This window comes from Triturus cristatus, chromosome 1_2, assembly GCF_964204655.1.
Source record: "Triturus cristatus chromosome 1_2, aTriCri1.1, whole genome shotgun sequence".
Lineage (NCBI taxonomy): Eukaryota > Metazoa > Chordata > Amphibia > Caudata > Salamandridae > Triturus > Triturus cristatus.
Window position 1 is genome coordinate 913,168,484 of NC_140580.1, and position 15,077 is coordinate 913,183,560.

The following is a 15,077-nucleotide window of genomic DNA, read 5'->3' on the forward strand; positions in this document are numbered from 1 at the left end:
TGGTTTTGTATGCTGTACTGATAATGTATAAAAGTGTGTTACTGTCAAGGAGCCAGCAGTCTTCCTCGGCGCACCTGATGGGTGAAGATCGACGAGGCTCCTCTATATAGAGTTCTGTGGTGGCTAATAAACGTTTGAACCTTCCACGTTGCCAACTGCTCCTTCTTACCTAATATTGCGGGCCAGTGGTAAGTGTGGCCCTTGGAATAATTATTTGGACACAACAAACTGCTCACTCTCATCGTGGTTGGCCTCTATCCAGTGGCCAACCAAGGGTGCTGTATGTTTTAATAATCCTATATTGGATTTATATCCCCAATTCTTTTTCCTGCAATCCCTCCCTGTCTCACCTATATAACCCAGATTACAGGGACACTTAATGATATACACTATATTAGAGGTTCTACAGTTTGTAATTTCTTTAATAAAGACCGTTCTCTCATTTATTCGAATATTGTCACTGACAATGGCATTAGGGCACGCTTGGCAGGAGCCCATCTATGATTGCCTTTGATAAGTTCGCCCCCAGTGATTGATTTCTGACAGAAGGAATTTCATTCAGGCCTTTTTGCTCTCACCAAGAAATTCCTGAGGTTTTTATTCCTCTTAAAACCAAAAAGAGGTCTCGGTAGTTTTTGTTCCTGACCATCGATGTTTAAAAGGTGCCATTGTGAGTTTACGATTTGGCGTACCTTATGATCGAAATTAGAGTGTTTGGTCACGCACACAAGTTTGTCAGGTTGTTCAGTATTTTTTGGTCTAAACATTGCATCCCTGTCATAGTAGCTTTTAGCTTTTTTAAGAGCGTCTTTAATCAATCTAATAGGGTAGCCCCTCCTGATCAGTTGCTCTCTCAGAATTTCAGCTTATTTCAAAAAGTCCCTAACATCCGTACAATTTTTTAGAACACAAAGAAAGTGGCTGAATGGTATGCCCTCCTTTTGGCTTCGAGGATGGAAACTATTGAATTGCAATAGCGTATTTTTTGCCGTGGGCTTGGTATACAAGGAAACCTAGAGGTGAGAGTCCTGATGCTCAATCCAGACGTCAAGAAACTCCACATTGATGTTACTCGAATGGACAGTAAACTTGAGGTTAGGGTCAGCCGCATTGAAAGAGGAAAATGCCCGTAGTGATTGTTTTTGTGCAGGAAGGTGCCCCTTTATGTGTCTTTATGTTCTCCAGTATTGTTGGTTGCGAGTCTGTATGTATTTCTGTGGGTGCTCCTGTTCTTAATAGTAGCCCCTCTGTTGCTGGTTCCGGAACCTGGGGCAGAAGTTGCCCCTTCGGTTGCATAAAATATGATTGCGAGCGGGAGGCCTCTCGAACTGGTCTTGTCTCGGTTGATAATTAGAATTGTACTGACATGTACCTTCGCTGTACAAGTCCGTAGTATCGGAGAAGGTCATCACGCGCCTATTACCCCAGTGGGGTGTTCCTGGACCTGATGTATTCTCACTGTTAGAGGTATAGAAGTTTTCAGTGAGGTACGGGTATGTACGTTCCTGGGAGAATAGGCGGATGTCTTTCCTAAGTTTCTCCGTTTTCCTTTTGATTAAATATTCTGAAAAAGAGTCTAACTCGATGGAAATTTCCACAAGTTTCCTTTTTCCCTCCTCTACACTGTTACCCTTTTTAAGTTTCTCTTCAAGTTCTTGGTTCTCTTTATTCAAGATAGACACTATTTCCCTGGCAGTTTCAATAATGAGAATCATCCAGTCCCTGGAGCAATGCCCCCAGCAACACCTGTTGCACGCCCCTTTAACACAGAAAACAGCGTGAAAGGGAACAATTTTTATGAGGCCGCATTAAGCCATGCAAAGTGGCTTAGAACTGCCTTGTAAATATGGAGCAGACCCCTGCGCCCCCAGAGTATCGCAAAAAGAGATGCTCCGGTGGCGCAGCCTCATTGTAAATGAGACCCACAGAGTAAATCCATACCTATATCCTCCTGTATTCTCCTTCCTGCGTTTCTCCTCTTCCTGTCTCATCCTGCTTTCTTTCTCTTTCCTCCGCTTTTATTCTTTTTCCCTTTAACTTAATTTTACTCTTCTTCTGTCTATTTTAGTCTATTATTTTAGTTTTGTATTCTTCTGATTCCTGACTGCTTTTTTTCCCACACTCTTACTCCCTGTTTCTATTTTTCAGCCACATATTTATCTCCCTTTTAATGCTATCAACCTTTCTATTTACCGATCTATCTTGGATTAATCAATAAAAAACAATGGTGGCCATGTGATTTGGTAGGAGGGTACGCATAATCACGCATGCACGCACCTACAAAATTACATGGAAGCGGTGGTCACGTTTTTGCATATTTAAAAAAAAGAAAATGTAGTCATGCTGCACAGTATCTTGGCAATGCTGTCAAGCAAGGCCATTGCAAAGCAGGAGAACCCTATTGGCTTTGCCAGTGTTTGTTTATATATTTATGTGCATACCCAGAGCCTAAAGCACATAAAAAAACAGACATTATCGGTGAGGGGAGACAATTTTGTCTTCTTTCCAGATGGAGTAGGAATGTTTTGGTCACCCGACAATGTGATTCTGTTGAGGTAATTTATAGCTGGTTCATATCTTCTCTAGTCCCAGCCGTTCATTCCCACTGAGTCCGTAATATTGATCATAAGTAACAAGATTAACAGATGAAATACCAAACTATAGCCTTATTCTATAGACCCTCAGCAGATCCAACACTTGTATTCAGGAATCTTGGTTTCTGGTTGCACTGTGATTCCAATCTAGTCTATCAAATTTCTCTTTTAATGAAATTTTGCATTCGCCATCTTTGAGTTTTGCGGCATGTTTTCCTTTTTTTACCCTTCACTCAGTATATAGTGGTGCCCAATGCATTTATCCCCCCCTACTTTGATTTCTGTAATGCAATTTATTCTGGTCGGCATAAGAAAGACGTTGTGAGCCTTCAAAAGATACAGAATGCTGCAGCAAAAACTATTTTAAATCTCATAAAATATGAGTGAGTGTCTGACAATATCCGGCAGTTGCACTAGCATCCTGTACAAAAATATACTTTTCAAAATAGCTTGGCAAAGAGCATAAGATCTTTAATGGTTCTGGTCCTAAATTTCGAATGCAAAAGAATAAGAAGTATATGTGGCGATGCGTTTTTCTGGTCACAAAACCATCTTCTCTTGGATATCCCTAACTTCACATAGGAGAGATGACGGGCGGCAGCGTAGCTTTCCAAGCCAGGGCCTGGAGCAAAACCCCCTTGTCATGCATTCTGACAACAGGCTGTTAAGGTTCAGAAAAAAATGTAAACTGGTTATTTAACTGGTAATTTAGTTTTAATGCTGTAATTTCAGTATGCTTCTCTATCAAAGAGATTCTCTCAGATTGTATGTGTGCTTTAAAAACACTTATAAATAAACATATAAATGCACACCAAATGGACACTCCCATTTATAATGATACTTCCTTCTTTTAAACTCACAGATCCTTTCTCCCATTTCCCTTCTCCCTATGCAGGATATTCTCTTATAGGTCTTGGTGAATCCATACTTCGGGGGATATCATCAAGCCCCAGAGATAAAATTTTCGCCGCTTTAGCGTCAGTTTTCGGACGGAAAGCGGCGATAATTTTATCGCCTAATGAGCAAGGTCACGCTATCACGTGAATCCTTGCATTATCACCCTTTCCCCCTACGCCCATCTTTGCATCTCTAATGAGATGCAAAGTGGGCGTTCCTGCCCTGACATAACTGGAGAAATGTCGCTAAGCGACATTTCTCTAATTATCAATGGGCACGCTAACCTGCAGAGCGACAAGCAAAGTAGCGATAAACTCTGTTATCGCTACTTTCCTTACGCCTGCTTCAAAACTGACTTAGCCATGATATCCTATGTAAGGTTGATATCATGCCTAAGTATGCCTTGCCCTATCAGCAAGCTTTCGCCAAACCTTGTGTATTTCCAGCGATAATTGCACAATTGGCAGCTTGCGCTCTGAATTTTATCGCTTTGGAGATAAGCGTTGCTGATAGCACGCTATCTCCGCGATAAAATTCAGAGTTGGCCGGCGATAATTATCCTCGCGCTGAGAGCGCTGAGCGATAATTATCTCATGGCCTTGATGATATGCCCCTTCAATTCTTTGGTAGCACAGAGAAGCCAGAGTTCTTGACTCCTGCACAGCCTTCTCCTTCAAATGAAATGAAGACATTTTGACCATAATGCCCCATAGCAGAGCTCCCCATCTCACCTTTGCTTCTCCACTCAGAGCACCTTTCTAATACCACCACTGAAGTAAATATTTTATTTAATGGTTTCTCTGCAGGAACACACACCAAACCAATGATGTCTCCTTTTTGTGCCTTTTGCTTTGCTTTTAAGTCTGATTTTACACTTATAAATACCTATCTTCAAGGTCATCTTGCATCTAAGGCTCCAGGTCTCTTATTGTTATGCTTGCTTTAACCTTTGTCACCATCAGATTTGGTACTCCCACTTCAATTTGTATTAACTAGTCTAGTGTTGAACTTCAGTTTGTATTTATTTCAGAGCTTATCTTATCTCCACTTCTAGGCTCTTGAATTGCTGGGCAAAGGTATTTCGCCAATTATTTTGTAACTTCTGGAAGTAGACTGTCAGATCTGTGTGTAACCACTTTATTTATTGAAGTGTTTCAGTGGAAAGCAGCAAAAACCCCTCAAGAAGTCCATACACAGTCACATCAATAAATAAAAATGTGATGTGAAGGACAACCGGAGGTGACACTGTTCTAAATAACAGTTCTTCACATGCAATGTGCGTGAGTACTGTGGAAGTATATTTTTGTACACACCCCTTCACAAAACCTCAGTTATCTTGTGCATCAGGGAGAGTCAGTATGCTAGGCTGTGGTATACAATACCACCGTGTATATATATCATAGTGCCCGAACCCTGACGCCCTCTCCAGCACTGCTTTGAAGTGCCAAACATTGCCCTCAGTCTGGGTAGCCATAGCACCAACACCACACACCATTATCAAGTATGAATGAATTTCGCAACAATTACATCGATCTTCGAAGTATAATCTATTGTGGGTGCTTAATATAAAGAGATAAGAGCTACATATGAGCTCTACAAACAGGAAAAGTTTTGTTTATTAGTGTTAGACCTGGCTTTTTCAGTGGGTTTCTCTCCAAACTTTTTGCTTTTGGGCCTCTTGTTTTTGACCCTTTTTTTTGTTGGTTTTAGGACTCTGGGCACTTTACCACTGCTGATCAGTGCTAACATGCATATGCTCTCTCTGTAAATTGTGAATATGGATTGGTGTTTCCATGATTGGCTTATTTGACTTACTACTAAGTCCCTAGTAGAGTGCATTGTGTGTGCCCAGGATCTGTAAATCAAATGCTGCTAGTAGGCCTGCAGCATTGATTGTGCCACCCACACAAGCAGCCTTTCAAAGGTAACTCAGACCTGCCACTGTAGTGTCTGTGGGCAGTCTAGTACTGCCATATTGACCTGGCAAGTGCACCCACTTGTCAGGCCCTAACCTTCCCTTTTATTACATGGTAGTCCCAAGGTAGCCCCATGGGCAGGGTGCAGTATATGTGAAAGGTAGGACATGTACTGAGGTGTGTGACATGTCCTGATAGTGAAATACAGTGTAATTCATTTTTCACTATTGAAAGGCTATCTGTCCCATAGGATAGAATAGGAATTTATGTATAACATCTTATAAATACAACTTCCCATTGGGACAAGATAGAAAGATGGAGTTTAGTATGCCTGAACTCAGAATAATAAAAATACATCTTTTAGTAAAGATGATTTTTATATTGTTTCAAAAATACCACGTTTAGGTAGTGTGTATTTTCTTGCTTCGCCATCCTGTGTGCCTCTGCTGGTTTGTGGATTGACTGTCTGGCTTTTGAATGACAGGGGCTGGGGATGTGCATTCTCTCAGACGGCCTCCGGGGGGTGGGGGGGAGTTGATGTGTGCCCTGAAATTCCTGGATGAGTCAGGGCTGAGATGAATAGACCTGGGCTGCATTTAGAGGAGGGGGAGGAGATCTCTTTCACACCTCAATGGCCTGGTCTGCCTTGGACAATGCTGTCTCCACCTCCTGCCAGGCAGCTGCACCAGAGAGGGCAGGACTGGTTTTGGCTGGGCAAAGAGCTTCTCTGCAAGCCAGCAGAGAACAAAGGAATTTGTGCTATAAATGTGGACCCCAGACCCATGAACTTTAGATTACTGCTGAACTAAGGACGCTGCCATGAAGAAGAGCCAGGAAAACTGGAGGAGGAGTACTGCCCTTGTGCTGCGTACTGTTGGGGTTGGCCTGCAGTGGTTGCTTCTGTCTTGGGCAGGAAAAGGATTGGACTGTGCTTTCATCATCCTGCTGTTACTGTTTTCTCCAAGGACTTGAAGTAGAGCTTGCCTCCTGTTGGAAGTCTCAGGGATAGAAAATACTTCAAAGATCACTCCTGGGAATAAAGAAGAACCTTTCCCAAGGAGAAGAGCTGCTGGAGTAAACTGAGGAGGAGTACTGCCCCTTTGCTGTTTGGGGTTGGCCAGCAGTGGCTATTTCTACCAAGGAAAGGACAAGGACTTTGCTGTGTGCTGTGTCCCCTGCTTGAGGAAGATCTCCAAGGGCTGGAAATAGAGCTTGCCTCCTGTTCTGAAGTCTCAGGGGCACAAAGACTTCACCCCCAGCTCCCCTGAACTTCCTTGCTGGGAGTTCTGACCCGCTAAGAGGTGCCTGCTGCTGTTTTGAATTCTGGAGGCTGTTTGCCGCTGGGAGCTGGAGAAGTAATGCAAGTACGAGAAGCATCCGCACCCGTTTCCAATGCATCACCGAAGAATTCAACACAATGCCTGCCGCGGCTCGAGAAATCGCCTAACGCCGAATCCCGTGCACCGATCTCCGAAGTCAGAGATCACCGCACCGATTCCGACGCAGGCCCTGCTGTGCGGTTGCAAGAACCAACACATCATGGGACCGCAGCTGGAGAGACCAACGCAGTGTTGTCACAGCTGCCGCATCGAGAACCGATGCATCCCGGATCCTTACGCATGGCTTCTGGGTGCCACGCTGGCAAGAACACCGGGGTCGCAGTAAAAAACTAACGCATCACCTTCCCGCACAGTAAGAAGCCGATGCATCACCTCCCCTTCAGTAAGGAATCGACACATCACCGCCCCTGCGTGGCAGTAAGGCACCGACGCATCACCTCCCTGAAGTAAGGAACCGACGCATCACGTTCCCTGGGCATAAGGAACCGACGCATCACCTTCTCTGCGACAGTTTTATTTTGTGTGGGTAACGCATCCAAGTTACTTTGCATGAAAAGTGTTGCATCTGCAATTTGCTTTGAACAGAACTATTTTTACCTTTTAAGAATCACATTTTTAGCACCGTATTGTGGATTTTTGTCATTTTGGTCTTGTTTGGTTTAGATAAAGATTACCTATTTTCTAAACTGGTGTGGTGTCCATTTGTAGTGTTTTCACTGTATTACTGTATGTGTTTCACAAATGCTTTACACAATGCCTCTGAGATAAACCTGTCTGCTCGTTCCAAGCTACCAAGGGGGTGAGCAGGGGTTATTTTTAGAAGTGTATCCCCTTACCCTGACTAGGAAGAAGGGTCCCTATTTGGTCAAAGGTGCAAACTATTTCCAACTAGAGACCCCCATTTCTAACAATTAGCTAGACTAAATCATGTGGGTATCTATAATTGTGTATACTAGTACAACATGGCACTCGTAAATTGCAGCTGTTTACATAGCAGGATTACATCAGTAATGCTTAATTCATGTGCAAGACTGTAGACACTAATACTAAAGCAAATGCGTAACATATGGCTTCCTACATGTGTTGTTGTGACTCTTACTCAGTTATGTAATAGCATTATAACTATTATTGTACACGATGTATAATGAGGGAATGTGAATCTTAAGCAGGCTCTCAACTTGAAACCTTCCCCTAAAAGGTAACAAAGAACGCAGTTTAAATACTCTTTATAACGGGACACAACTAACCTTATTGTACTGATTTCATAATGAGGCAGAAGGTGAGACCTCTAAGAACCTATGAAGTATACCAAAATTCTTATTATATGGCCTGGTTTCACAATTTTAGACAAGTTCACAACAAAGGCAGTGGTCATTTGCACTCTAACTCACACTCACAACACTTCTCTAGCTCTCATAAGGTTCTTATTATTGACACATAGCATAATACAAACTGTAGATGATTTTAAGGATCTCTATAGTGTTGCATGACTAGCATGAATGTATGAACATAAGTTCATTTATGATCTGGAATATCAATGTAAATGCCAATTGTTGCACAGAGGTGAGATGTTTAAACCACGCACTTCATGGTTGAGCAACACTGTGACTGATTTAAATTTATGTTGGAATTCCTGTGCTTTTAGTGATGGGAATAGCAAAAGTGTGTGTATGTGGACACAAGTATCAACACAGGACTTATTGTGCATCCCGTATGTATTCTCACAAGGCCTGATGAAGTCACTGGGTTACACCTGGATGACGAAACGTGTTGGCTAGGATTGAACACTTTTTTATAGCAGAAAATTCTGGAATAAAAAGACCTGTCAAAAGCACTTAGTGAAAATGCTTTATTTAGGGACTATAAAGCTTATAGTGGAGTGCGAGCCTCCGCTCAAATATTGCCCCCAATCTGGCTGGAATTAAGTATCAGTATAATAGAATATTCTAAGACCGTTCTTTGTGCTGGAAGATTCGGCAGCCGTCCTCCATATGATAAACCATGCCTTGTCTGTTACCTCTGTGCCAAATTCTGTCTCCCACGTAGTCATCTATTTGCAAGTACTGTCTGTGTGTGAGCCCCGTAAGGCAGAATACAATCTGGATATGTGTTTCCTAAGATGATGATGTGTGTAAAATAATTCTACAGACATTTTATGTCTACAACCCCTACACTACACTTCTCTGTCCCAACCCAGTGAAGGAGTCGGAACAGTTGGTAACTGTCACAAGGTAATAGGTTGAAGTACACTACACAATTTCTCCTATTTTCAGTTCTCCTGACACAAACAGATCTCCCACTCTAGGTAGAATGTTATCTCTTAAGGGCTGGAACTCATTGGGAAAAGCAAGGTTGAAGTCTATGGGGGACAAGCGGGGGTGGATTTGAGGTAAAGCATCTGTTCCTTACCACCACGTGCCACTGTCCAAGAAGTGTAAGTGATCAAATTTGTTCAGTTTAGGATGGGACCTCAGAATCTAGGAGGAACCACTTGAAGATATTGCAGGGAAAGACATGTCCTATCTTGTTCCTCCCTGAGCCAGAGTTTCATATGAGACAGACGTGACCAGACAAGTGCTGGTCTCAGCTGAGTCATTTTTATATAATCACCAGCAGCACTTGATTGCCTCTGTAGGGTTTGATATCATTATTTTTAGCGTCCTTAGGGTCCTTTTGTTCCTTACAAAATTAAGACGTGTCTGCTGCATTAATTGAATTGTTGGGAGAGGAAAATGGAAGTGTCTGAAGGACATTTAGCAGGCAGACATGAATTCAGTTAACGCTACCCACTCTGCTTGGCCATGATAGCTTTTGTCACCCCATATGTGTAAATCTTTCTACAAAACGTTGAGTTGAAGAATCTTTACTGCATGAAGTAAAGGGAGGAAGACCTCCTAATATCGGATGGCCATTCAGAATAGCTGAACCATTCTCAACTAGTATAGTCTCGCTTTCTCTCTAATAGTCGAAGGTTCCATTTCTTATGGATTTAGAAATTTTAACCTTAAATCCATAATCAATTATAGCTATTCCTGCTGGTAGGGTGGATATCATAGAGTATGCTATTGTTTGCTAATGTAAGGCATCCAAGCCCTTTGGGTCAGCTGGCGTGACCGCCATCTGACTGCTTTCTGCTCACTGTGATCACAGCTAGTACCAGTCCTGCATGCAGACATGGCATGCCTGTATGGAAGGAACAGGCAGGCCGCTTCGTCAGCAAACGGGTCAGTGGATCACTGAGCCGCTTTGCTCAGATCTTACTTGGATCATCAGCCTCGAAGTGCTAAACTATGTCACAGAGGCCATGGCAATCTTGAGATGCACATTCGCTTTTGGGCACAGGGAAGGAATAGCAAATAAACCAAGGGTAGAAGGTTTCCGTCTTCATCATTTTATATTCTGGTTGAGAATGATGTTCCCTGTTGCTGAGGCTGTTAGATCATACCTGATTGCCTTCAATGTAATTAATCAGATGAAGCACCCTTGTCCTGGAGCTCAACAGACACTCTTCTTGTCGCTTCTCTTCTCTGCTGCTCTCCCTAGATTTTCTTTAGTAAATTGATGAGTTTCCATTTGTTTGATCGCCATGTTCGGGGTTGAGTCGAGAGTTGGTGTCTCAGTAATGGTCTCAAGCATGTATTCAACCATTTAAGCCCATGTTGTTATTTGAGATTTTTCAGCCCAGCACTTGTGCAGGTTTCGTTGCTGTGTCTGTTTCCTTTCATTTCTCCAGCAATAGGTATAAATACATTCTGCACAGCGCAAGCTGCTCCGCGCCATGTGGGCAGCAGACGTCCTACTTTCAAAGACCCATTATGAGGGGCAGAGGTTTCACACACAAGCAAACTTAAGGGGAATATTTGTAAGTTACAGTGCAGAAATGTACTGACACTTTCTGCTGGGTTATTGCCACAAACCTGAAGCAAACCCAGTGCAAAGTGTTGCGTTTTGCTTTACTTTCCAATGTAAATCTCATTTGCGTTGGAAGGTTGCCTGAAGTAAGGCTTGGCACTAATTTAGCCAAGGGAGTTTCCCATAGGTGGAGCATAGGAGTTCCCATGCAACCAACCTCGGATTTTGACACAAAGCCCTATCTTTTAAAGACAAAAGTTTGGGAAATGTTTTCTTCTCTCAAAACTTTTCAACTTTGCTTGTGTGCTTCACTGTAGAGAACACTACAAAGTTAGGAAAGTGTAGAACTATGTGAAAGCATAGCCTTTGTGCTAGAAAGGCACCCTTTTATACAAAGTGTATGCTTAACATCACGCACGCACCCCGGCACTATGGTCTAAGGGTCTGTGCATTGGCCCAAGGCAGGCCAAAGTGGCCCTGTGCAGTGGGGAGACAGAAACAGTACTATAGCTTAGTAGATAGAGCGCTGTTCTGCTCGCTCTTTCAAGCAGCTCAACAAATGTGGTCGCCTCACTGCATTGCTTGCATCCTTGTAAATCTACCCCTGTAGTTTGCTAATGTAGGCCCTTTCTCTCAGTTGCACCTCAATACTGAACCTGAACTATGTGTGTATTAGGTTCTATTCCAAAGCGCCATCATGGTCAAAATTGTAGAGCCTCCCTTTGTTGACACTCTCCAGGCTGCATCAGTTGGATGTTCAGTTTCTTGTGTACAACAATCTCCAAGTTGGATTTCTTCCCTGCATATCTTCTGTTTAAGCAATAAATCACCTTGTAGATATTATGGGGTTTTAAGTAGTAATCACTTCTAAAGTCTCGTTCACCACCTACTCCCTCTAGTTGTTCATATCTTACCTCCTCTACCACCTCTGGGTGTGAGCGGCATTTCCTCCTTTCCAGAGCCTCGAAGCCCTGTGTGGCATTGGAGCAGCCTCTGCTGCAATCGGGTAGCACGGTTCCTTGCTACCCCTGGTTCACATCAACGTAGCTCTCATGGATAGCTTTTCATCCACTGATGACCACGACTGGGTCCTATGCTGTTTCCGCCTGTGTACTGTGAGCAATCAGTAGCATCAGGCCCATGGTGACATCTTCATAGGCAAGCTTCAGCAGTACTGCGTCCATCTCTGCCACCACCTTGTTCCAAAGCTGATAGTAGTGTGATCTTGACGGGCTATTTCGTTTTCCATCATGGCTCTCCGACGTCTCTGCCGTTGTGTTTCAGCATGTTTTTTCACGTCTCATTGTTGTGTCCGCCTTCACTTTTCATGCGAACAAATGGTTATTTTAATAGGTGTCGTGTGGCAGTATGTAATCAATCACTGCTAGCAACCGATGGTGATGGACTGTGTACCTTAAACCATCAATGCCCTATTGCATTTATTTTTTAATTTGATGTCAGCATAACATGTTGTTGGATTTACAGCCTTTTTTGTTCACAAAGTAAAGATGTATGCTCACAGATTTCTAAAAGATGCATTGAAATACTAACCCCTTCTCAAAACTACTGTGCAATAATGTGCTGTGTATCCTTTTAAGTTCACAACTTACAGGGCAAAGTTTTATCTTTTGACTCATTTTCATAATACCCTTTGTTGAGGTTACATTTTAACTCAGATAATGCACTCTGTTCGTCAATGGGACCCTTCTTGCAGCTTCCATACTATTGTAGTTCAGGATGCTGCGTCTTTCTCTTGAGTAGTAGCATACTAGGGAGGAAGCCCTCTCACTGCCTCTAGCTGTCTATCCGGACACGAGCGGCCGTGGCGCAACGAGCATTTGGTGTTCGCACAGCTTGCTGCCCACTCCAATATTCATCAAGCATGTTAATAGCCTTACATGTAGACAAGATGCCGACATTTGTGAAGTGGACACTGGACCTTCTGTTTCCGGAAGGATTTTCTACAGGTGGTTGATCTTGGAGACAACCTGTTTACTATCCTCCGTAGAGGCTCGATTTGAAGAATAGTTTACTTCGCACCGAGGTGCATTTTCTTCCCTGTACCCATGTCCTGATGAGGCTCGAACGCCAGGGTCGAAACGCGTCGACCCCACAAAACAGAGGAGTCCAACGAAGCTTGAATATTGATTAAGAAATTGGTTACACACTGTTTAAATGTAGTAGAGGGTTGCATGTCTCCCTCTCTTGTGTGTATTAGACTACTTCTTGGTGTAATTGATTGAAATTAGTTAGCATTGAGTTGTTAGAAGAATGGGTAGGAAGAAATGATAAATGTTTCATCCAGTCATGTTACTATTCTGTGATTTTGTGTGATATATGTTGCTCAAAAAGATAATGAAGTAAAAAAAGATAACATAGTAAAAAATTATAAAAAAGAAAATTTGTCTGAGTTGGATTCAGAAGTGGTATGTAAAAAAGATTAGATTATTTTTTCAACTTTTTGGGACTTTGTACCGAGTAGTAGTAACTAATTTAAGCTTTACCTTCTGAAAGTGTATTATTGATTCCTCCTCATCACCCTTTGACTTTCCTGACATTTAAGGCCCAAGTTGTGTTAGGAGGATTAGGGCAAACCCCATATTTTTGGCTATGCTTCATTCTCTTAAGCATTCCAAAGTTTCAGTCGCTATCCCAGGCACTATCTAAACCCCATTGGCTGCCAGGAAAGAAACAGATTGCCTTTGAGACCCTGTGCATTGCTCATGAGACTCGTCATGATTAGGGTTCGGAATATATGAAGCTCAGATTCCAGTGGTATGTCCCTAATAGAATGCTTCTGTTCCACTTTCACAAAAATTGTGGTGGTACCTAATTTTTAAAGGGTATCATGTTTCATCTTTTCCACTGGAAAATTGTGGAACAGTCTTCCTTTGCATATAAAATCTCAGACCAACCTGAGTCACTTCAGGAAATTGCTCAAAATGTGGCTGTTCTCTAACCAATAGCTTCCAGCAGGGTTATGGTTTATCCATGACAGTTCTTTAGCCCCGGGAACGCCTATGGGCGTTAACCCGCTTTATAAAAATATCATTCATTCATAATGAGATTTTCTTTCTATGACAGCTGGGGCAACACACACACACGACACCTATTACACCATACTTCCCCTAACACGACACCTATTACACCATACTTCCCCTAACAAAAAGCCAGCGCTGTTTGCTTTGCTAATACTGGTTCTCTTTCTACTGTATACAGAGGCTAAGAACATCAACTTATTTCTGGTTACTCTCTAGGAGTATGCCCAGCCCAGCAGGGAAGTAAGCAAGTAGGTGGGAGTTAGGCTAGAGAGTTATAGCAGACTCTCTCCTACATCCAACCTCACCCTGGGAATGTAAACTCCAAGGCCTGAGCAGCTGTCATGTGGCCCAGTCTCATGTGTGACACCTTCAGCTAGTGCTGGCAATTTATTTATAGGGTAAAAGGACAACCCCTCTGGAAAACACAAGGTTCCTTTAAAACTTCCCTCATCCACTTATAGTGCCATGCTTCATCATAGGGCTGCTACAACATCCTGGCGCAGACCAACGACTGGGATGGAGCAAAGGGAGGCCAAAACATGTCGAAACAAAAGACAGTAAGGAGAGACAAAGAGGTCCTAATTATCCCCTAAACCAGTGATACTCAAAGTACGGCCCGGGGGCCGTATGAGGCCCTCCTGACCTTTACATGCAGCCCCTGGGAAGCAGTAGGACTGAGCTGCTGTTTACTCGACTCAGCACTAGCAAGATATATATTTTGTTTTTTTAAATATACAGCAAGCACTTATTCATAGGTTAATTGTGGGTAGGGAAAGGAAGTAACTAGGCTCTTAACTTTAGGAACACCTTCATTTTTAACAACAGCAAACGTGTACAAATGCGATCGTCTGTTCAAAATTCAAAAAGTGTATTTCATTGACCTGTAGAACCATTTCACTATAGTAAATCAAATTATATCAGCGCATTCAGAAGTATTTTTTTTAAAGTGATGGTTTTCAAACATGAATTTAGAAACGTTCATGCTTCCCCCCCTCCCATCCTGACAACAATGCCATTAGTGATTACATCCAAGCACAGGAGATGGTTTTAAACAGCATGCATCCTGAAGTTGTGTATTTTAAGTTCCTCTTATATTTGATAATGAAGAAAAAGGAGGTAAATTGAAATAAAACAATTGCCCAGAGTCACACAATTTGTTCAAGTGGAGAAGCCGGGATTCATCCCAGGTTTTCTGGTTTCACATTGCAAAGTTGAGTTGAGCCACAAAATATCCATGCTTTGCTTCCCCTACACTGACTTTACTCCCATCGCTGGCATCAGTGCGGCCCTTGGTCACACCAAATACCAAACTTTAAAGCCCAGGGAAAAATGTTTCTAAGTACCCATGCCCTAAACGATCTCCACAGTTTCATTTTTTAATCCTATACAAGAAACCCATGGTTAAAGACTGTGAAGGGTATTCCTGAGGTAGTTTTA